Below are 24,092 nucleotides of genomic sequence, written 5' to 3'. Positions count from 1 at the left end.
ACTTATCATAAAACACAATAAAAGGTACTCTCCTTTCTTCGTAGAATAGAGAAACTTTTATCTTTCTGCCTACTTGATTCTTCTTATTCGTTCTGCTATTGATTGAAACTCTTTCAATCAACTCAGAATTATACTTAATCTTATAAGTATAACCATATTTACTAAACTTTAGTAAATCATGACGAATATCTTTATCACTCTTGTGGTGGACTTGATCAATGCACAACCTAGTGTACTCGATCTCCTAGTCCTTCTCATGACACTTTGTCAAAGAATTAGTCTAATTTCCAAATATGAAGTTTCTCATTCATCACGCAACCAAGTTGCATGACTCCAAGTTTCTGACCAACTGAAACTTGGGCGATGAGAATCTTCCCTTATTTGGCAAATTCTCGACATTTCCACAAATAACATAATTAAGAATCAAATCCATTATTGCTAACGATAGAAACAATCAAACATCAATTTTTCATACACACCATTGCAAGGATAAATAAATAAGACAAAATCAAAATTTATTTTATTGCGGAAAAATTTGTCCTTACAATGCAATTCAACTGAAAAACTATGCTATTACATATTTCTAATCAATCTATCCTAACTCTAGAGTAGCAGCTCAAAAATCTGATCCTCGAGTCCATGCGATCGAAATCCATTTCTTCATGATCAGATTCAGCACACTTCTTCCTTAAGCTTCCTCTCTTTTCTTCGATCCTGCAAAAACATCAAAATGTAATCTTGTCACATCATGTATTAAGAATCAAAGAATAGGAACTTATAGAGTTAGTTAATAGATTTTACCTGAAGTAGAGCCATACGTCTTGACTCTCCCATCTCTCAGATCTCTCAGGTAAATAGGGCAGCTTCGTCTCCAATGCCCCTTCTCTTGGCAATAGAAGCAAATGGACTCTTTTGGAATGGCACAAGGAACTATCTCAGAATTTGCCTTTTCTGGATTTCCAATGTCACCACTTTCAATGTTCGTTGAAGTTTGGGAGTTTGATTCACCAGACAAATTTGCTTGATCAGCACGCCAAATCATTGCTGATTCAGCAGCTATAAGCAAATAGGTCAAATCAATGAGGGTCACGTCATGGTTCATCATATAGTACTCTCTAACGAACTCACTATATGATTCAGGAAGCGACTGAAAAACCCAGTCAACAGCCAACTCACCTGAAATCTCGACACCCAACATCTTTAACCTATCCATGTGTGACTTCATCTCTAAGACGTGTGCACACACAGGTTTCCCATCTTCGTGTTTACTTGCCAAAAGGGCTTGAGTGAGCTTGAACTTTTCAAGCCTTCGAACTTGTGGGTCAGGGAGAATAATTGGAGGAGGTGGAGGAAGTGAAGCATGACTCTCATTTCCTTGATCGTATCGTGGAACGTCATCTTCATTTGGAAAGCTTGTTCCAAGGGACTTGGGAAGACCATTGTAAGATTTATACATCTACAAAACGGGAGAAAATTCAAGTTAGTTGATAAGAATCCTTGATGTAACACCCACATGAAACATCAAGGCTAGGATCCAACACAACATTCTACAACCTAGAAGAGGGATGCCGTAATCTAGTTGCAGAATATTTGAAGGTAGGTAAATGACGATTTACCAATTCCCACCATGAAAAACGAAAAAGAAATTTAAGTTTTAAATGAATTGAAACTCCTAGATCTTTTGAGATTCATTGAACTTTTCAATGGCATGTTTAATCTCGATTATGCCCTTCTATTTGTGACTGGGATGCCGAGGATCACAAACAAGGTGTGAATAACCATACGAATCACGTGGTGCACCCAATTGCTACTATCACCTAATCAATGTGCCGGTTAGCCACACACACTCCATTGATCTATGATAAACATCGAGCCACCCATCGCCACCAATGTCAATCCCAAATTAGTGTGCCGGTTAACCACACACGCTCCACTAACGTTTGACAAGGGTACGAAGTGTAATTCCATGGATTAGCATACAAATTCACATTTTGCCCTAAAGTAACTAGAATTTGGGAATTTGTAAAAGCATGTAGTTACTTTGTACTTCATTATACTTATAATGGAAGGTTTCGTCCTATCCTACCCGTTCGGCTAACGACCCTCCACTAGTCAAGAGTGCGGTGGGTAAGAGTGGATACCCATTCAATCGCCATTTTATAGGCAATTTCCTTAAACACCCCTTATAGACCAGCTTCATGAATGAGGCCTACTAACGGTAAGACTGACTGTTTACTTATACATATATAATATTAGACTTTTAATGTTATATATATAGTATAGGGTGTATTTTACACTTTTAAAATACTAGGTGGTTTTATTAATTTTCTCTTTTAATTAAACTTTTAATTAACTTAACAAAACCATAAGGGTGTAATTTGAACTTTTTCAAAATACGAGGGTTTTAGAATTTAACATTTCAAAATTAAACTTTTAATCAACTTTTAAATTCCAAAATTTGAGGGCAAGTTTTGAACTTTTCAAAACAATTAGGTTTAAAAAATTTTAGAAAAATTAAAACCTTTTAATCTTAAATATTAAAATTTGATTTAATAATTATCCAAAATTAACCAATTAATTTGAATTATTAAATCTTGGAGGATATCTATTAAATTAAACAATTAATTTAGCCTAATCCCTTAAATCCCCTAAAAATCGAAATTATGGGATGGGATAATTCAAAATCTTTAATTACCAAATTTAAACACTTAAAAGATAATTACAAGATATGACATTATCCAAATCCCTAAAAATTAGGATCTAATCTTGGGGAGGAGGCCAATTTCGAAATCCTAGGGTTGGATAACCCTAGAATTCGAAATCTTGGAGGCTAAGGAAAGGATTTTGGGAAACCCTAACCAAATTTCGAAATTTAGGGTTTATGAACCCTAATTTCGAAAATCATGCCTTTAGGGTTTATTGGCTATAAACCCTAATATGTCAAATTCATACTTTTGTATAAAATCTAATTGAAAACAAAAACCAATGCTCTGATACCACTGATAGGTTTTATACAAACAATCCTATGTGTGCATGCAACCCTAATTGGATCTATGTTTTCACTATTAGACATACAACTTTATGAACACAAAAAGAAACCTGGAATTCTCCTCTAATTTTCGAAATCTACATAGGAGAATAGAATACATACCTTTTGTTGTTATATAGCAATAACAACTAGTTCCTTGAATTTCCTTAGCTCTTGAAAGCAAGTACCACAAGTGTAGTACCTCTAATGGCTCACAAACACACTAGGTGAAAGGATGAATATGGGAGAGAGGAGATAAGGGTATCTTGCTCTAAAATTCGTCCCTTTTAGGGTTTTTCCAAGGAGTGGTCGAATTCTAGTGCCTTAGGGTGCTATTTATACTTGAGGCTAGCTAGGGTTTCAAGGTGGAAACCCTAATCCCTTAGCTTAGGGCCTAAGCAAGTCCATGGACTCCTTTCCTTAAGCCCTTGGACGAAAACTCCTAGATCCTTCTAGGATTTTCGTTCAAGCCTTAATAAAGGTGATTCAATAGCCCAAAGTCTCAACTATCAAATAATTACAAAACAGCCCCTGTACTTTTAATTAATTCCTTTAATCCCAAAATTAATTCCTAATTAATTTCTGATTAAATACTAATTAATAATATGATTCCAAATTAATATATTATTCATATAATATAATAAATAAATCATATTTATGCCCTAATCAACCTCTCTCCTCAACTGTCATCCTGTCTAGTCACCAGTGTGAAGGCAACCCAAAAGGACCATGCTCACAATCGGGTCAAGTACATACCAAAATAGTTATGGACTTAGACACTAATCCAACAAAAACAAACTAAATTCAATGATCAAAAAGGGTTTCTGTTTAGGTTCGACTTATTTACTCCTATGGTTAATTTTTATGATAATATAATAGATTAATTATTATTGGTTACCGACTCTGGTGATTAGATTCGCATTCGCTATTACTAATCCTTAGAAAACATATCAATTCAAACAATGGCCAGTTGATTAAACTAATAAATTTCCTAGGTTAATTATTCGGGTTAAATAAGACCTGTAGCTAGCTAATTAAATTTGGTGATTCAATTAACCTCTTGTTGATGGTGTATCACACAAGCTCACACGTTAATTTACCCATTCTCTAATTAATCCTAGTTTCATGTTCATTATTCCTAGGCATATAGTATTGTGTTCACATAAATTATATGAGATAAACAATTAAGAGATGTTCATGCAGCTTAATCACTTAGCAATTAACAGAAAATAGTTGTGGTTAATGCATAAGGGTCTTTAACAAGCTTATTTTAACAATATCACCAACTAACAATTAATCAAAAGAGTAAATTAAACCATAGGAGCAAATTTGTCTTCCCCAAACAGAAACTAACAAAATTAGTTCATGATTCAGTGTAGGAAAGCTTAAAGACGAATTCAAATAAACCTAACATAATTCTATTCAAATGTAAGTGGAAAATTAAACCTAAAGTGCCTTAATCTCTTAAGAATGAAGGATTAGGGTTCTTCACACGTTCTTCTGATCTCCAGCAAGTTCCTTAGTCGCCAAGTAAGTTCTCCAAAAAGCCAGAGAGTCCTCAATTCGGGTTTGTGAAGTCTATTTATAATTTTCTCAAAACAGGGGCTACTCGTCGAGTAGATAACTGACTCGACGAGTCCCTTTGTTGAATCCGTATGCGGCAAGGACTTCTCGTATTTCTTCGCGAACCTTCGTGTCTACTCGTCGAGTAGACGACCCTACTCGCCGAGTAGCTTAAGAATTAAGCCTTTTTCTTCTTTCTTCCATTCCCGAGCTTTCGTTTATGACTCCTGCTTCCTTTTGCTTCCGAGCACGACTTCTGGACTAAAAATATAATTCAAACATTATTAAGTACCTTTTGTCCATAATATGCGAATAATTAGCTAATAAATGATAAAAGTCTATACTAAAAATATGGCTAAATATGCAAATATCAAGAATCAAGGTTCTTGTTCAAAGTTCTGTTCACGAAGATTTGTGAAGTTTTCTACTGTTCATTGTGGTAATTTGATCCAATTCTCTTTCAATTCATTATTTTCGTTGGATCTAATATGATTTGAGCCCAATCATCAAGTCCATATTCATTATGATTCAATCTGTTTTGACCCAAAACGAGTAATCTATTACTGTTCATATCCAATTCTAAGCCCAAATTCAAATCAATGTCGTTTTCTACGTTTCTGTTCTTCCGTCAATTGTGATTTCACATCTTCATGTGGTTTGAGATCGAATTTATTTGCCGATTCAAGTTATTCTCATAATTGTTGAAATTATCATGATCGATTTTCGATTTGAAACAGGAAATCAAAATTCAATTTCGAAAATCAAAATTCAAGTTCGATTTACTGTCAATCGGATTGCTGGTTTCTCTAATGTCGATGTACTTCCAATCGGAACAGAAATCAAAATTCAATTTCGAAAATCAAATTCAGGCATGTGTGTGGAAACGAAAGTTATGAATGAAAGATGAAATCGATTCAATAGCGATAGGGATTGTGTTGGCTTGTTTGGAACTCGTTTGGAACTGGAAGCGTCTTTCTGCATAAAAACGTTGGTCACGATTGTGAAGGGAATCAGACAAATAATTGAGAGGTTTCGGAATTGGAATAAATGATTGAGGATTCGTATTGTAATGACTGGTACTCGGAATATGGACTCAGGTCTTGCAATCAATTGACATTGTTTTATATAGTCAAACCATAAAAGTCAAAATTGAGATTTTGAGATTGTTTCACATGCGAACGATCGGAATTGACCAACCTGCAAACGATCGAAGAATGTTTCTTTGGGATCGCACTCCGTCTCACAAACGTTCACAGCGAACTCATGATTGGATTAGGTTTGACTGTGATTCTCGATTCGCATCTGCACAACTCGTAGCGAACCCCTTGCGATTGGGACTACGAACGTCTCAAACTCGCACTATTGGACTCGAATTCGGAGTCCTAGTAGGCACGAATTTCTAAAAGCGAAACCTTGTGCTCGGAACGAAATTGCAAAATCAATGTTTGTTTGGATTCGTTTTCTTATCTTCAAGTTACGAAAGTGAGATGTTTCAGATGTTAAATTGGGGAAGAAGACTCAATCTTTCGTTTTTGGTCCCTGGCACTTCAACGATTTGACACTTTTGGTCCTTGTTGTTTTCACAGCTTGGCGATTTTGGTCCGTTTCCAGAAACTGTTACAATTGAAGGGGAATGTGATGCAGATTTATTATTTTAATCCCCTAACTTTTTAGCAATGTGACGGTTTCAGCCCATTTTTCGAAAAGTTTACAAATTTGAGGGCTGGTGAATAGTTTTGAATTCTTTAATGCACATATTTTTTCGTGAACAGAAAATTATGGATTCCATCAAGTCTTGGTGGTTCGGAAAGTCGTTTTTCGCAATAAAGTCAAATTTTCTCGACTTTTTCGGATTTTATACTTCATCGGTTATATCATTTTGTCGCGGGGGAGCATAGTAATTTTTTATCCATTCAAGATCATTCTCATGACCATTTGAAGGCTTTATAATCACGTTTTTGATTATAAATCGGGGGAGAATTTGGTATGGCCATTCAAAATTGGATTTGTGACTTTTCAAATTTGAAGATTTTTGATAAAGCTTGTGGTAGAATTATGAAGGTAGCTTTTACAGTAGCAGTTCTTCGTCGAGCTCTTCTAAAGCTTTTGTAGAGAAGTATCCTTTACAGTAGCAGTTCTTCATCGAGCTCATCTAAGGACTTGTTATATCTCCGACTTCTAGTATTTTCTCAATCAAGTGACGTTACGCATCTTAAAATTTGGGTTGTTACATGATAATTTTTGGTGGCTTATATCATTATCTTATTTGAAGATCATTGTGACTTAGAGGGGGAGTTCTTCAAAGACAAGAAGTGTTCGGCTTCTAAATTATGAAATGGGTTTTTATGGCGGGTTTGGCTTTCTTGAAGATTTTTGGGATTACATTCGAAAATGAAGTTTAAACACATTACTTCAGTTCTTGGTTTATATATATCCTAGAGCCTGTTTTTTAAGACTATTGAAGAATCAAGATTCGTGGATTGCTTCAAATATTCCTCGTTGCAAGATCATTTCGTATTTGCTAGATGCTTGTTTTGGAAGTTAAAGCATTGTCATCCATTCCATACTTTGAGGGGGAGATTGCAGGGTTTCAAAGTACTCCATGGATGATGGCAATGGGCCCCCTTGATGAAGTGTAGGTTAAAAGCTCAAGACTTGTCTTTTCCCTATAAATAGTCATGTATTATTCATTATTAGGGTTAAGAGTGAGGCAAAATGTAGCCGCCATGTTGTGAGGTTTCTTGTAGAGTTAGATTCTTATTCCTTAAAGTGTAATCTGTTCCTCATAATTGAATAAATCGAGTGATCATTCGACATATCTTCATATTTGTGTTTGTTCTTATTTTCCACATCTTGTTCATCAAATCTCAATTAGATTTTTTAATCCTAAAAAGCTTGGTTGACAATGTACCGGGTCGTAAGACAGTCGGGTGCAAATGGATCTTCAAGAAGAAGACCGACATGGGTGGGAAAGTACACACTTATAAGGCGTGACTGGTTGCGAAGGGCTTTACTCAAACTCTGAGAGTTGACTATGATGAGACCTTCTCACCAGTAGCGAAGATTAAATCTATTAGGGTTATGCTAGCCATAGCTGCATTTCATGATTATGAAATATGGCAAATGGGTGTCAAAACCGCTTTCCTTAATGGAAAGTTGGCTGAGGATGTTTACATGAATCAGCCAGAGGTTTTTGTCAATGCAGAGTACCCTAATAGAGTGTGTAAGCTTGAGAAATCCATTTATGGATTGAAACTAGCATCTCGTAGATGGAATCTTTGTTTCGATGAGAAAGTCAAAGAGTTTGGCTTTTCGAGAAGCGAAGATGAGTCATGTGTATATGTCAGAGCTAGTGGGAGTATAGTTAACTTTTTGGTACTGTATGTGGATGACATACTACTCATAGGAAACGACATCCCAACCTTGCAGGAGGTGAAATCCTGGCTTGGGAAGTGTTTCGCTATGAAGGACCTTGGAGAAGTTGCCTATATTCTAGGGATAAGGATACTGAGAGACAGGAGTAAGAGACTAATTGGGCTTAGTCAAAGTATCTACTTGGACAAGGTGTTGAAGATGTTCAACATGCATATTTTCAAGAAAGGTGACTTACCGATCCAGCACAATGCCAGACTGAGTAAGACTCAGAGTCCGAGTACAGAGGCTGAGATAGCTGAGATGATTCGATTACCATATGCTTCCGCTGTTGGCTCGAGCATGTATGTTATGACTTGTACTCACCCTGATGTGGCCTTTGCTTTGAGCATGGTCAGCAGATATCAAGGGAATCCGGGCAAGGCTCACTGGACTGTGGTGAAAAACATTCTCAAGTACCCGCGGAGGACTAAGGACTGGGTCCTTACACTTGGTGGGAGTGATGACTTGAGAGTGGTGGGGTATAGTGATGCCAACTTTTAAACCGTTAGAGATAATTTTCGCTCTCATTCGGGCTGGGTGTTTACCCTGAATGAAGGAGCAATTACTTGGAAAAGTTCCAAGCAGGAGACTGTAGCTGATTCAACGTGCGAATCAGAGTACATAGCAGCAAGTGAAGCGGCAAAGGAGGCGATATGGCTGAAGAACTTCATTGGAGACCTTGGAGCTGTACCAGCTATAAAGGAGCCTATGGAGATTTTCTGTGACAGCGACAGTGCGGTTGGCTTAGCCAAGGAACCAAGGGATCATGGCAGATCTAGGCACATTGACAGAAAATATCACTTCATAATACACAAGATAGAAAAAGGGCTCCTCGTGGCAAAGAGGGTATCGTCAGAAGAGAACCCGACAGATCCCCTCACGAAGGGACTGAATAGGGTTAGGCATTTGCATCATGCGAGGCGCATCGGGCTGAAAGACGATATTAGTTTTAGAAATTAGATAACTATTCTGAAACTTGTAATAGATAAATGTAATTGACATTTGATGAACAAAATAAAAGTTGTTGTTTATTTATGAGTAAAGTTACTATCTTTTGTCACTTATTTACTATTGTTTCAATTTCGCATGTTTTGACTTCCAGAATAATAAGATTATTCAAACTGTCCACAGTCGATCATACTTTGGAAGTAGGTATTGAATCAAGACTGTCATGAATTTGGCTTGTAGATTGTCTGAAATGGTTAGACATTGCTATGACATTCATAATTGCTCATAAGTTCTGAGTATTGGATTAAACCCACACTCACTTGTATCATTTCATGGAATTTATCTTGAGTGATCGTGAGACGCTAATATCATATTAGTATTCAAACCAAGAGATATGAGTTGTTGACTATGAGTTGGTTGTGCATTAATAGTACGAAAACGCATCAGTAACTTGATGTTATAAAACGTGTTGTTGTGCATAATTTGGTGAATACTTAGTACAAGCATATGAGTCAAAGTTTATCTGTTCCTTTAAATCCTTAGAGGATTAAAAGCGATATCTTGGGCCCCTCGATGATTTTGTTTTGACATATGTGTCGGGCTCGGTCAGAACTCAATTGATGTGTTCGATTAAGTTCTATGTCAAACAAATCGGAAATCGGGAAACAAACTGCTGGACAATAAGTATAACGTTGTTCCATGTATTTGTTTGGCTGATATCTTGAGAACAGAGGATTATATGATCACTTGTCTAAAATGGCGCATTCTAGTTCGACAAAGTTTTAAGAGCTACGATTGCTGGTCGGTTCCTGAAGTCGTACTTGCAACAATAGTTATTAGACTTATCCAAGTGGGAGACTGTTGGATAAGGTGTCTAAGTCCATAACTATATTTGGTATGTACTTGACCCGATTTAGCATGGTCCATTTGGGTTGCACTTCACCCGAACAATTTGGACTTTTGAGAAGAGGATATATATGATTTATTAATATATTATAAGTTATAATATATTAATATGAAATCATATTATTTAATTAGTATTGATCAAGAATTAATTTGGAATTAATTTTGTGGTCAAAGGAGACTAATTAAATATATAGGGATTGATTGTGTAAATTATTCATTCTTATAATGTGGGCTAATGATCCATGATTCCTTATGTTGGGCTTGACCCATGTGGTGACCCATGGAGGTTAAAACCCATGGATCATGAGGAATATGGAAAGTCATGCACATTAGGGTTTACATGGTGTGACCCTAATATAACCATACTATATAAGAAGCCCTTTGGTTCAAGAAATTGGCCCCTAGAGTCTTTACAAGTGTGTGGCCAATTTTATGAGCTAGAGAGTCCTCTTCCAAGTTTCCAAGTGTTAGTGGTGATTTGTGATTCCACTTGAGGCATTCACATTATTGGTGCTAGGCTCTTGAAACTCCAAGCAACAAGCTACAACAAAAGGTATGTTATTTAACTTGTTTTATTACCCAAGTATCAAAGTTTTGTATTCTAGCTAGGGTAATACATTGGAAATTGAAAGTTTGCATGTATAATAGAGAAAACATAGATCCAAGGTATTTAGGGTTGCATGTACACCTTAGGGGTGTTAGAATGCTTAAAACCCATCAATTAGCTCATGAGGGTTGTCCTAAGCTTGATAAAACTTGTGTCTTTTGGTCCAAGGGACCTCATACTGACCAGATCCGAAGTCTCGTCTCCATATCATGCCCAAGAAGAAGCTAGAAAAGCCATAAATCCATAAATAAGGGGATCTAATGCTAGAGTGATCAAGGTAACGACTTGTTACCTGAAATAGGATGCCAAAATGGAGTTGATAGCAGATCCTCAGCCTCCTCCTTGATCCAAGCTCCTGGATTCTCAAGCCTCTTCAAGAATCCCACCAAAATAAGCACCTTAAGCCTCACACACACTCAAGATAGAGTTTAGCTCATTAGGGTTTGTTCTCTAGACGTGAGGAGTGATGAGGGAGGCGGGGTGGAGGCTTAGAGTCCTTTAAATAGGGTGGAAAACCCGAATAATTAGGGTTTCCTCAAATAGCTCCAACTCGCCGAGTTGGCCTCTCAACTCGTCGAGTTGGTCATAAAACTCACGCGACCAACTCAGCCTCTACTCGACGAGTCGGGACCTCCAACTCGTCGAGTCACCCAGCTAAAATTGAATATTTAAACCATAAAGCTTGTACATGCAGATCGGGATGTTACAGTTCTCCCCTACTTGAATTAGATTTCGTCCTCGAAATCGCTCCGTAAAAACCCATAGCTCGGAATCAATAACTCGAGAAACACTACCGAAAATCTCATATTACACATTAATCTCCCTCTCAAGATGCCCGAACCCAAACGGGAACTCCCAATCCAGAAAAAGGACGGGCCCCTCTACCGCAGCGGTACCTGCTAACTCTACGGAACCTGGAAACGCTAGAGGCCTGTCTCTAAGCCTGACCGCCCATGCAAAATATCATCATGTCAATCGCTCGTCGAATGACAGATCCTGATGTCACACTCCCAGCTCTGATTATCTCGAGGCGACTGATGAAATCCGGTCATTGGCCACAACAACTTTCGAACACTCATACCTGACATATCAGTCGATCTAGATCGTACCCAAAAGGAACGAAAGGGTCACATCTCATCAGGGGCCCATTTAACTGAACTGCTATCAAACCCCCGAAATATGAACCCTTAACACATGTCCTCAGACACAAGAAAATGATCATGCTCGCTTGTAAGTACCCACTGCCATCCATAATCATAAGCCCCAGCTTCCTCTCAAATATCCCTTTTAACACTGAGCCCCAGGTCAACTCCCGACCCAGCAGTTAAACTTCCAAAGGTTACCCATTACACACCCAACAAAACGACTCACCGACTTCTTTCTCACAATAACTATCTCGGCCATCATGACACATGAATCACGAAGTTCGCTTCACCCCAAGCGAATACTACAACCCCAGCTGAAGTCGCCTCACCTTCGACCTCTGTCATCAACTACTCACTAGATCCATGCGTTTCGCGGTCCTTCCCATACCAACGATCTGACCCACTCAGGTCTAAGACATCAGATGGAAATCAATATCCCTAAAAAATGGACCCATCTAAGAATCTGGAATCTCCTCCCGCCTACTCAATACACAAATTGATCCAAACTCAAACTCGAGAGTCTGATTCATCAGCAGAATTGGAACCACTCGTTTCCAATCGGACACTCAACTCATGACCCGAGATTCGCGAATTCATGCGTACACCATTTCTCCAATTCCTTTCAGTTCCGATAACCCCTCCTCAACTCGGGATATAACGATTCCCGACCTTCATAAAGACCCCAGTCTCGCCCCTGGTTCGGCCACCAGTTTCCCGAAGACTCAATTGGTAAGGCTACCCAAGCCTAAGAACTCCTCTGTGTCATGCTCTAACTAGCAAATACTATGGCTCCCCGTAGTCCCACAACACTCTCTCGCTGACTCATGAATACTACGGCTCCCCATAGCATCATGACACCCCTCGCAGACTAGTGAACGCTACGGCTCCCCGTAGTATCATAATACCCTCTCTCGCTGACTAACGGATGCTACGGCTCCCCGTAGTCCTCAATACTCTCTCCCAATGACTCATGGATGCTACGTCTTCCCGTAGTCTTACAACACTCTCTCACTGACTCACCATGGGCTCACTTCATGGTTTTCCCCTGATAATCCCAAGTGATTGCTCTCACTCGGATCCACTCGCCCTCTTATTATCCCAAAATATTATCATCAAGTCATCACTACACTAAGTTCACTAACTCATGTTCCGCAGCCCAACATAGATAGCTGTGCACACCCACCCAACTTATGCACCACCGCTCCTGATGTAAATTCTTGAAGACAAGGAACTTTTCTCAGCACAGTTAGACCCTTGGACAGTCCCACTCCGGCAACAATTTACTGATGGGTTCCCACTGGATCAATAGTCACTTGGTACTCCATTTGCCATATCACAACTCGAGTCTCAACATGACCAAAAATTTAGAACCTCATACTCTGGTACCTCGGTACACCATCACAGAATTTCACGATGTCTTGCCTCAACCACTAATCTTCCACTCACAGCATCATACTCGGATACCGCGATTCACCAATCTCGCAAATTGAAACACGGAGGAATCGTCAATGACTGGAAACATGCTGACGAAAATCCGAAGTTCCATCGTCTACTGATCACAACCCATACGAAACTGCTCACACCGACTCTGAAATTGGTTGATAACCCAACTGCTGTCCCTCCTGGACTATAAATAACAATCTATACTTCGAACTAGCAAATCCCCGCTATTGAACCCTGACCTCGGCGACAGGCGCTCTCCCGCTCAACCCTTGCAATCCGAAAATCCCTGACCACAATAAAATTCTCTGACCAACGGCCATTTGTCGAGGTTTCACTCATCCTTTCTTAAGCACATACGCATTCATCATCTCGCTTTGTATCTGACCTTTTCCTTCCATAACCCAAGTCTCGTAAGTCCGTTTTGCAGATCTCCATAACCCGTCCTCTAACCAAACTTGCACGGTTTGCTGATCCTCTCAACAGAATACCACTTCTCCCCCACTAGGGTTCCAACCACCACTAATTGGTATGCCAACAGTCTATCCCACAGACTGTCTCACCAGATATACCACACTTGATTCTTGGAACATACCACATAACACTCGATGATCTTCCCGATAGGGACCAAGCAACTCCAAATATCTCGATTCTCAAGTGAAATCCTCAGAAACTTCCCAATGTGACTGTCTCTAGTCACCTGAAATCTCATACCAATACACTACCGAACCTCTTATCTGTCCCGAATTAGTCGTGACCCTCATTCTGGAGACGAAGAACTATCACACACGTCATCTCTGATTCCTCGACCAACATCCTATCACGCGGATTATCATAGAAGCAAGAGTCATTCCCCCTCACCGTCGATGTCCAATGCAAACAACGAGGGCCACCGCCCAGATATACTTCTTTTGATTACTTGTAACTGCTACTAACATATGCATTACTGTACTCCACTAAGGCACATCCTCGTCCTCATCCATCTCAGTACCCACTGCTAACTCTCTTATGGTATAAGAAATACCTCGCAACCGACGTACTCTCTAAATACTATGGTGAAAATATCGCGACTATATGCTACCCCACAGGGTTTACTTCCAACTCCGAAACCGAAAGCTCATTATCTCTTTCGCTCCACACAGAAAACGAAAATAGTGCAATTCTCATCACAGGAAGTGACATCTCAACTATCGGCCGGATGCTCAGCCCAGACCTCAATCTTTCACAAAGCATCATCTCCACTTTTCCTCGAGTCCTGCGACTCCATCTGGCACCTCACCAGACAACTCTTCGGAATTTAAACTCCATTTTCTCGTAAGGTACACTGTCACACCCCCAAACCAGACGGCGGAAACGTCTGGGGGTGGAGGACTTGAATTGTAGTATCACAACACATGCATCATAGTAACCAAAGTAGAAACAACCATTGTATTTAATAAAATATAAATATTTACATGTGTTCAATCATTGTATATTGAACCAAAATATAGTTATACAAAAGAAGATATGACTCAACAAAGCTCCATCTTCTCAAAAGCTCGGGGAGTACCTGTGTATTATTTCCTTGAGAATACAAGTAATTTGAAAAGAGAGTATCAACATAAAGTTGAGTGAGTGCATAAATGTTTATGTTTGAAATAGTATCTCTGTATCCTGTATATGTAAACTGTTCCAGAAAATCCTATATTTTCTGTTTGTATATGAAAAGTAGTTTTATTCCTATAAAACCCTTCTCTGTGTATTAATGTTTTGTATTTGTATTACTTATGAAAACTTGTAAATGAGAGTGTGCCTGGCTCCACCAGTTGTTGTTGAAAACTGTATTGAATCTTTGTATTTTGTATTCTGTAAACTAGTACTTTGAAGGTGTACTTTCGTTTAGTTATTTATACACTAACGTATTGTTAATATCTTTTTAATGAGTTATTATAACCATATTATGACTGATGGCCTGAAACAAACGCTTTGTGGGCGTTTAAACTGGTGATAACAATTGCCACTCATCTAACTGTAGCTAGCAGCCTGAGTGCGGGGTTGTCAATCCCGATATAGATCTACACATGCTTGTTTCGATCCCCGGCTGGAGATTCTGGTTATAATGTCAGGACTTTTCTATGTTGTCTAAAATGAATTAAACAACCTGAATCTAGTGTCTCATAAAAAGCATATAAACGTTACATGTATATTAGTTTGAAAACTCAATCATTTTGAAATAATGATTGACAGTATATTCTTTGAATCAAAACCCAATCATTCTGAAATAATGATTGACAGTATATCCTTGAATTAGTATTTCCAAACATGTATTTGATAAGTGTAAACCTTGATTTGTTCTGTATCAAAACCCTAGTTTCTTGTGTATTCTAGTATACTTGTATCATGAATTATTGTTCTATGTATAAATTATACCTATTATAATTTATATGTACTCCCTGATTGTGTAGTTAACCATGTTTGCATGTAATCCCTTGCTCAACATGTTACAAAGGTAGTTAAACTGATGAAATAACTATTATATTTATATACATATACAATTTTATATATAAGTAAAATTTAAACGACACTCGGACAAGTAACCGGTACTTTAAGCCCACATCCAAACAAGGAAAAGGACCCAGAATGAGTTATCAGTCCTAAGCCTTTTAAATCTTATTTATATACATATATATATATATATATATATATATATATATATATATATATATATATATATATATATATATATATACAAATATGAATTTTGGGGAAAAATATAAGATTATAAAAGAGTTTGATGTGTTGAGTATTTTTAGATAATTTAATGTTATTTTATCATGATTTGAATCATGATTTTATAACACAAAGTTCTTGTGTTATGCTTGTATTCCCCCCCTTAAAACAGTAGAAATTATGAAAATACGGGGGTATGAACTCACTTGATAGATGCTGAACCGGACAAAGTTTCGTTTCACGAAAAGGAGTTTATTTGTCGAGAAACGGCTCAAATTGGGCAGAGTTTCGACAGGAGAGAGGTTACTTCTCGGGAATCTCGAGGCTTCGAGGCTTGCTTAGGGTTCGAGACTTGATACCGGGGCTTTAGGGGTTGTATATGAGCTTAGGGGAGTGGAAAATGTGAAAGAGAATGATTTTTGGGGTGAAAAAGTGTAAAAAATCCAGAACCCTCGCATGCTATATATAGTCCGAAGGTTCGGACCCGAAGCTGCGCGAAGGTGACACGCGTCGGACAGGTGGCGAGGCGAGGGGGCTTCTTCGGACCGGAGGCTCGCTGCTGGCTGGCTCGGATTAGACCAACCCTCGGTCCAATGGGAAGGAGACACGTGCGAAGGGGAGGGTCCGAGGTGTGTGCGAGGGGTGTCTCAGGGGTATCTCTTGCGAAGCTGTTCGCTTCTAAGTGGACCTCAGCTGCGGTCCAATTAGGAAGTGCCACGCATAGGTTCGGTCCACTCAGCAGCTGCCACATGCGAGGGTGACGTGGCATGCGAAATTGCCCGGTTTTTTCCCATTTTTTCTTTATTTTTGTGCCAAACTTGCGAAAATCATAACTTTCGCATACGAGCTCCGTTTTTGACGTTCTTTATATGAACGCGTAGGTAAAATCATACTCTACGACTTTAGTTTAGACTTCGTCGGTTAATTTTGACTTTATTTTTAATATTATTATTTTAAACAGACCGGGACGGGAATCCGTTAAAAATTCATAACTTCTTCATCCGACGTCCGTTTTCGTCTGTCTTTTTACCGTTGTACTACTACCGACGAGACCTTCAATTCTCGTTTAGGTTGTGTCGGCTAAAAATCGCTCGATCTTTATTTCGAGTTTTTAGCTGTACACTGCTATACTGAAACTTAGAAAAATCATAACTTCCTCATACGAAGTCAGATTTTTCCGTTCCTTTTATGAAAGTTCTCGGTTTAACATAAACTACAACTTTCATTTAGATTGTTAAGGCTAAAAAGCCTTTTATCAAAAATTCAGTTTTTACACTGAACAGTGTTTTGTCGGTTTTGTCGCGGATTTTCGATTGGTCATAACTTCTTCGTTATAACTCGGATTTTAGTGTTCTTTATGTTTTTGGAAACCTTATTACAATCTCCATCACTTGGTTCATCCCAATCGAGATTGCTAAATAATTTATTTTTGAGGGTCAATTATGTAAATATGCACATTATGCTAAAATTTCTCTTTATTATTATAAAAAGAACTATACATTGACCTAAACTATTACATATGTTTGAAATTACGATTTCTTACAGTACACTCCATTGAAGCTCAACCGACATGGCCCTCTGGCCCCACAGTTTACCATATCCATTCCCAGTCTGAACACTCATCGTCGAATGACTGGAAAAATGGCAACACACTCTGCTACGAATCATGGTACCCGAACCATGTTATCTCCCTACTACCTGCTATTTAGAACCTCTGGAATCCTCCCTGTTTCGAGTATGGGTCCTCTGCTTTCAGTAGTACGGGCCCATACTACCTACCACATCTACCCATACTTTCCACACGGATCGTCCCAGGTTTCCTAAATAGCTGCTCAACCTTCTCGATCACCAATCCCACTGCACATGGCCGCTCTCCAGCGAATACTCTCCTCTATCAGCGTACTTATCTGACTAAGGTATCTCCCTAGGCTCTCCCTAGGTTCTCATACTTCTCTTCCATCAGTTACTGAAGAACTCCTCATGATGCCAGCCCGTAAAACCACTCTGTCATATAACTCCTCTCGCTCTATCAACAACTCAAAAGGCATCGCCGACTCAGGCAACCCCACCTCTCATGGCATCTAACTACCCTCTCAGAAGATTCTTCCAAAAGTACATCTAGGTATCTCTCCTAGATTACTCCACTACTCAAAGCTCTCTCTAAAAGATTCATGTTGGTTACTCCTACTCAGCACATACTCAAGGCACATAACAAATAGCAACAACTCCTAGGCTAAGGCATCACAAATCAGGCAACTCTAGCCCTAAAACATGAAATACCTAGCCTATCCTCTAGCATGCATCACTAGTATCTCGTAAATATATCATATCACAATTAAGTAAGGGTATTTTGGGAAATCACCGTTCGGGCTCTGGCTGATTGTACACACTGCTCCAACTCATTTCTCTTAAAACTCTTTCTCATTTTATAAAAATCATTTCTTTTGAAATTTTTTCTCAAATCCTCAGTTTGAGTCTAGACATACCCGAAGGTACATCCGAATCCCTCAAACCAAGGCTCTGATACCAACTTGTAACACCGTAATTTTTTCAAATAAAATTTTCATTTTAAAATCACATGATTCTCATAACATATTTCACAAAAATCCCAAGCATCAAATTATCAAAACACAACTCCATAAATGTTTGATTAAAAATCCATGATCCTCAAAACATAACTCTTTCTCTCGTGTGTACAATCAAACCGACGCCTTCCCGCTATCCTGAAAAGTACCTGAAACACATATCACACAACACGGTAAGCACGAAGCTTAGTGAGTTCCCCAAAATACCACATACACAAATAATAATCCTCTCATGGCTATAACTCGGCATGCACCCTCTGGTCTCATGCGTCTCAGTGTTGAACCTCCGGTTATGTGTCTCAGTGAGGACCCTCCAGTCTCACAGCTCGGTTTGGACCCTCCGGTCTTGTCTCAGTGGAAACCCTCCGGTCCCACAACTCGGTTTGGACCCTCCAGTCCTATCTCAATAAAACACAGAATATAGCATATATATCACACAGACAACATGCATAATATCACGTAACTCAAATAATCACAAAAGACCCTCCGGTCACACATAGATACCACTCATGGTAAGTATAGTGAGAAGACTCACCTCGCAGAGCAAGCAATGCATCCCTCACTCGAGCCACTGGTCTAATCTCCGCCCTTCCATGGCCTCCGAAATCCACAGTTGACCAAAACCCTAAAGTCAACGGTCAACACTGACCCAACTCTAGAAGTCAACGGAGGTCAAAACTCAAGTCAAAAACCCATGTTGACTCAACTCGCCGAGTACAACTCATGAACTCGTCGAGTCCCTCAGAACTCAGTAAGTCGCGAAATCCCAAGCCTACTCGCCGAGTTGCTAGCCAACTCGTCGAGTTCATGCAGCGTCCAAAAGATCAGGAAAACCCAACCTACTCGCCGATTTGTCTCATCAACTCGTCGACTTCATTCTAAATCCAAGGACTGATAACACCCCCTCAACTCGTCGAGTTGTCTCGCCAACTCGTCGGGTCAACACACGTCAAAACCATCGGGTAAACTTAACCGACTCGACGAGTCAGCTCATCGACTCGCCGAGTCCTTTCAGACTCTTTTCTCATTCAGACGTTTTAAGGCAGATTTACAACCCCAAACTCTAGATCTAGCCTCCTACGGCTGAGATACCACGTAAAGCTGCAAGCTTTACGTCCATGCACATCTAGAAGGACTAAACTCATCCAAACAAGGATTAACAAGGACATTAACTCATGAGGGTTGTCCTAAGCTTGATAAAGCTTGTGTCTTTTGGTCCAAAGGACCTCATACTAACCAGATCTGAAGTCTCATCTCCATATCATGCCCATAATCATAAATGACTCAATAAGAAGCTAAAAAAGCCATAAATCCATAAATAAGGGGATCTAATGCTAGAGTCATCAAGGTAACGACTTGTTACATGAAATGGGATGCCAAAATGGAATAGATAGCAGATCCTCAGCCTCCTCCTTGATCCAAGCTTCTGAATTCTCAAGCCTCTTCAAGAATCCTACCAAAATAAGCACCTTAAGCCTCACACACACTCAAGATAGAGTTTAGCTCATTAGGGTTTGTTCTCTGGATGTGGGGATTGATGAGGGAGGCGGGGTGGAGGCTTAGAGTATAACGCCCGTAGATCCGGGCTAGTCAATTTAGAGATAATAGGGGTCGAAAATGACTTTTTGACAAAAGATTATTTAGAATAAATAATCTTAACCAAGTTGTAGAATACGTCTCAAGGGTTCCGTACATATAAAGAACGTTGAAATCCGAGTTATAACGAAGAAGTTATGGTCCGTCGAAGTTTTACGGCAAAACTGGCACGGCACCGGGAGACGTAAATAGTGAATTTTTGATAAAGGACTTTTATCCTTAGTGATCTAAACAAACTTTGTAGTATACGTTAAACTGAGAACATACGAAAAAAGAACGCCCAAATCTGACTTCGTATGAGGAAGTTATGAATTTTCTAAGATTTGGCATAGCAGTGCACGGCCCGAAACTCGAATTTTAGTTCGAGCGGTTTTTGGCCTACGCGACCTAAATGAGAATTTAAGATCTCATTAATAGGAACTCAACAGTAAAAAGACAGACGAAAACAGAGTCCGTATGTAGAAGTTATGAATTTTACGCGGACATTTAGCAGTATAATCTCTTCGTACTGTTAAATTGAAGATCGGTCGAGAATTAGCCGACGAAGTCAAAATGAAATTTGTAGACCTTATTTTTACCTACATGTGGATATAAAGAACGTCAAAAACAGAGGTCGTATGTGAAAGTTACAGATTTTAGAAGTCGGAAGCGTGCTGTGCGAAAATGGGTGATGTGGCACAATCTTGGCCATTGCTTTCTCCCCAAGTCTTGCCACTAGATGGTGACATGTGGCACCAAGTTCAGCCATTTTTCACCCTATAAATAGAACCTCTCCCATCCTCATTTTCTTCACACTTTTCCCATTTTTTCTTCTCTTTACTCTCTCTCTAGAACCTCTCTCTAGCCTCGAAACCCCCCGAAAAGCCTAGGGAACCTCCCTAGCACGAGGCGGAAGCACCGGAGTGCTCGACGGCTCCGAGAAGAAGAGCTTTTCGGCTCGGGAACGCTGCTCCAAGCAAAGCCCGGTTATCTATAAAACTCGTTGTAAGTGAGCTACGCCTACGCTATTTTTAATATAGCTTTTATTTAATTATAGTAACGTTATTAGGAACTTATAATAAATACTTGGGCTATTATTATGGGTTATATAAGTATTGTTTAACGCTTATATAATAGTAATAATAGCTAGACTATTAATTAGTCTCGGCGAATAATAGACTAAACTCTAGTGGTAATAATACTAGGTTTCGTCGAAGGAAATTATTTTTAAGAAGCGAAACGCTGTCTGAGTTCAGAATCACCACCTTTTCAAGTGAATGCATGGTCCCTTTCATCTTACACATAGATATGAAGTATTTAATATAAATTACGTGCTATGTGTGCATATTGTCTGAATACTTGTTGTCTATGCTGGGTGAAATAGTTTTATACACGTTTTAAATGATTTAAATTGTATATGTATTTTATATCTACAAAACGTGTTGGGTAAAACATGGGTAGATGTAATAGTTACTGTGTGACCAAATAAAATAATGAGAGGCCTCGATATAGATGTTATTGATGATCCAGTCATCTAGCGGAGTATAGATGACGACCACGGACTATTCTAGACAGTCCAGTGGAACGCTAGCAGGCTCGCAACCTGTAGGTGTTTATTTGAACTGTGTGCTCACCAACAGTACTCCATCCCCCACATGGTTGCCTTATTTGACATGAATTGCTGAGGAACCCCCGAAGCATGTGTTGTCACCCCGATGAAAGTCCTTAGACTAGGTCCCTTGTGTTAGATGTTTTAGGGACGTAAAGTGAGGATAACGGGAACGGGTAATCGGGTTTGTTTGGTTTGATAAAGTTAATAAACTTATTTATTGTGGGTTGAAAACCCTATGTACTCACCAGGTTTCCCAACCTGACCCACTCAGTTTATTATATCACAGGTGTTGATATGAAGTCACATTACACTGAGAGATTAAGGAGATATAAATCACTAGTGATAATGAATGTAAGTTCTGTTTATGCTTATGTTTCTGTATTGACGATGACATCCCAAATGTTTTAAAATAAATAAAAATACTTTTCTTCGGAAATGCTTTGATAACGTATTTATCATGTTTTATTGGGAACAAATTCCGCAACATTTTTATTAAAAGAGGTACTCTGATTTTTATAAAGCATAAACAAAATCGGTCTTTTCTGGCCGTGAAAATGGGGATGTCACATAGAGTCCTTTAAATAGGGTGCAAAACCCGAATAATTAGGGTTTCCTCAAACAGATCCAACTCGCCGAGTTGGCCTCTCAACTCGTCGAGTTGGTCATGACCAACTCAGCCTCTACTCGACGAGTCGGGACCTCCAACTCGTCGAGTCACCCAACTAAAATTGAATATTTAAACCATACAGCTTGTACCTGCAGATCGGGATGTTACACGATAGCAAGCCTGTCACACCCCAAAACCGGAACGGCGGAAACGTTCGGGGGCGGAGGACGTCATGTACAGTATCACAACAATGCATAATAGTAAACAAGCAACAACATCATCCATTGCATTAATAATATAATTTAATACAAGTGTGTTCTGTGTATAGTTTATAAGACACCAAAAATGAATAATCAAAATAAAGACGAGTCTTAAAAGCTCCGTCTTCTCAAAACCTGGTCATCGGTACATGTCTACTGGTGACCTGAGAATACAAGTTATTTTTGAAAGCGTAGATCAACATTAAAGCTGGTGAGTTCATAAGTATTTAATGTCATTGTTTGTATAAGTTTGAATGAAATGCTTGTAAATGTTTGACATAAAATTTTGTAAGTGTTGTTTGTAAATGTTTGAATACTTCCTAGAAAATCCTATATTTTCTACTAAAGTAGTCTTCTACGAAGACTTGACTGTTTTGTAAGTTTGTTCTTTTGTAAAAGTGATTGTTTTCCCCAAGTATGACTATCGTTACCAAAATATAGTTTTCATTACCGTTTATGTAAGAAGATCACAATATGAATGAAAAGGGAAAATAAAGATGTACCGTAGTTTTGTCTAAGTAACTACCAATGTACTAACTACCTTAAACCTGTTTGTTTAATTAAGGTAATATGTGATGAGATTATAACCATACTTGATTGACTAGTAAATCACGACGTTCGAGATGTCGAAATGGTATGACATTCGTCACCCGTAGACCTGCAGGTCCCACTGTAGCTAGCAGCAAGGTGTAGGATGGTCAATCCCGTATAGATCTATACACAAATTCACGCTCTCCCTCCAGGAGACTCTGGTTATAAAACGTGAAACGATAGTATATTGCCGCGCCATGAAGTAGTGGCTCACATAAATGTTATCTTGTTATTGTATTAGTGTAGTATGTTCTCTCTGTTTCTAGTATGTAGTATGTTCTCTCTGTTCTAGTATGTAGTATGTGTTGGGTTTTGAGCAAACTAACACTCCTAAGGTGTTCATGCAACCCTAGAAACCTTGGATCTATGTTTGTCTAAAATACATGCAAAATAATTTTCCAAGGTTCATAACCTATCTAGCATACATGGGGTACTTTTAAACATAAAAGATACTAGAAGAATTACATACCTTTGTTAGTGAGTTGATTCCTTGGGAGTTTGAGAGCCAAGCACCAATAATGTGAATGCCTCAAATGGAAATCACAAATCACTACAAACTTGGAAAACTTATGAGAGAACACTCTAATACTCTAGAAATCGGCCACACCTTATGCACACACACATAGTCCTTTTTCAAGCACTATAAGCCTCTTTATATATTGTAGATGATTAGGGTTATGAACCATGCAAACCCTAATAACCCATGTCTTTTCCTATTCCAAGGATCCATGGGTTAAAAGCTCCATGGATCATCCATGGACTCCCATTTAAGCTTAGCCCATTCCCTAATGAGTGTTAGCCCACACTATATAAGTACAATAGCCCATTATTTAATTAGTCACCTTATGATCACTAAATTAATTCATAATTAATTTAAGATCAATACTAATTAAATAATACAATTTCATATTAATATATTATAACTTATAATATATTAGTAGGCCGTAAATATACTCTTCTCATAATGTTATCCATATAAATAGTTCGGGTGAAGTGCAACCCAAATGGACCATGCCGGGTCGGGTCAAGTATATACCAAATAAGTTATGGACTTAGACACCTTATCCAACAGTCTCCTACTTGGATAAGTCTGATAACTGTA

General features: G+C 38.8%; 1 long non-coding RNA gene across 1 annotated transcript; it reads right to left on the bottom strand.

Moving 5' to 3' along the window:
- Nucleotides 1-4,315: 4,315 nt before the first annotated feature.
- On the bottom strand, nucleotides 4,316-6,053 carry LOC145132989 (uncharacterized). The gene is made up of 2 exons (XR_013718324.1): nucleotides 5,789-6,053; nucleotides 4,316-4,852 (listed from the first exon to the last, which is right to left on the bottom strand). It is a non-coding gene; the product is annotated as an uncharacterized LOC145132989 (long non-coding RNA).
- Nucleotides 6,054-24,092: the final 18,039 nt, after the last annotated feature.

This window comes from Lactuca virosa, chromosome 8 (assembly GCF_052849685.1).
Source record: "Lactuca virosa cultivar CGN04683 chromosome 8, Lactuca_virosa_CGN04683_v6, whole genome shotgun sequence".
NCBI lineage: Eukaryota > Viridiplantae > Streptophyta > Magnoliopsida > Asterales > Asteraceae > Lactuca > Lactuca virosa.
This window is presented reverse-complemented; position numbering and strand designations above follow the sequence as displayed.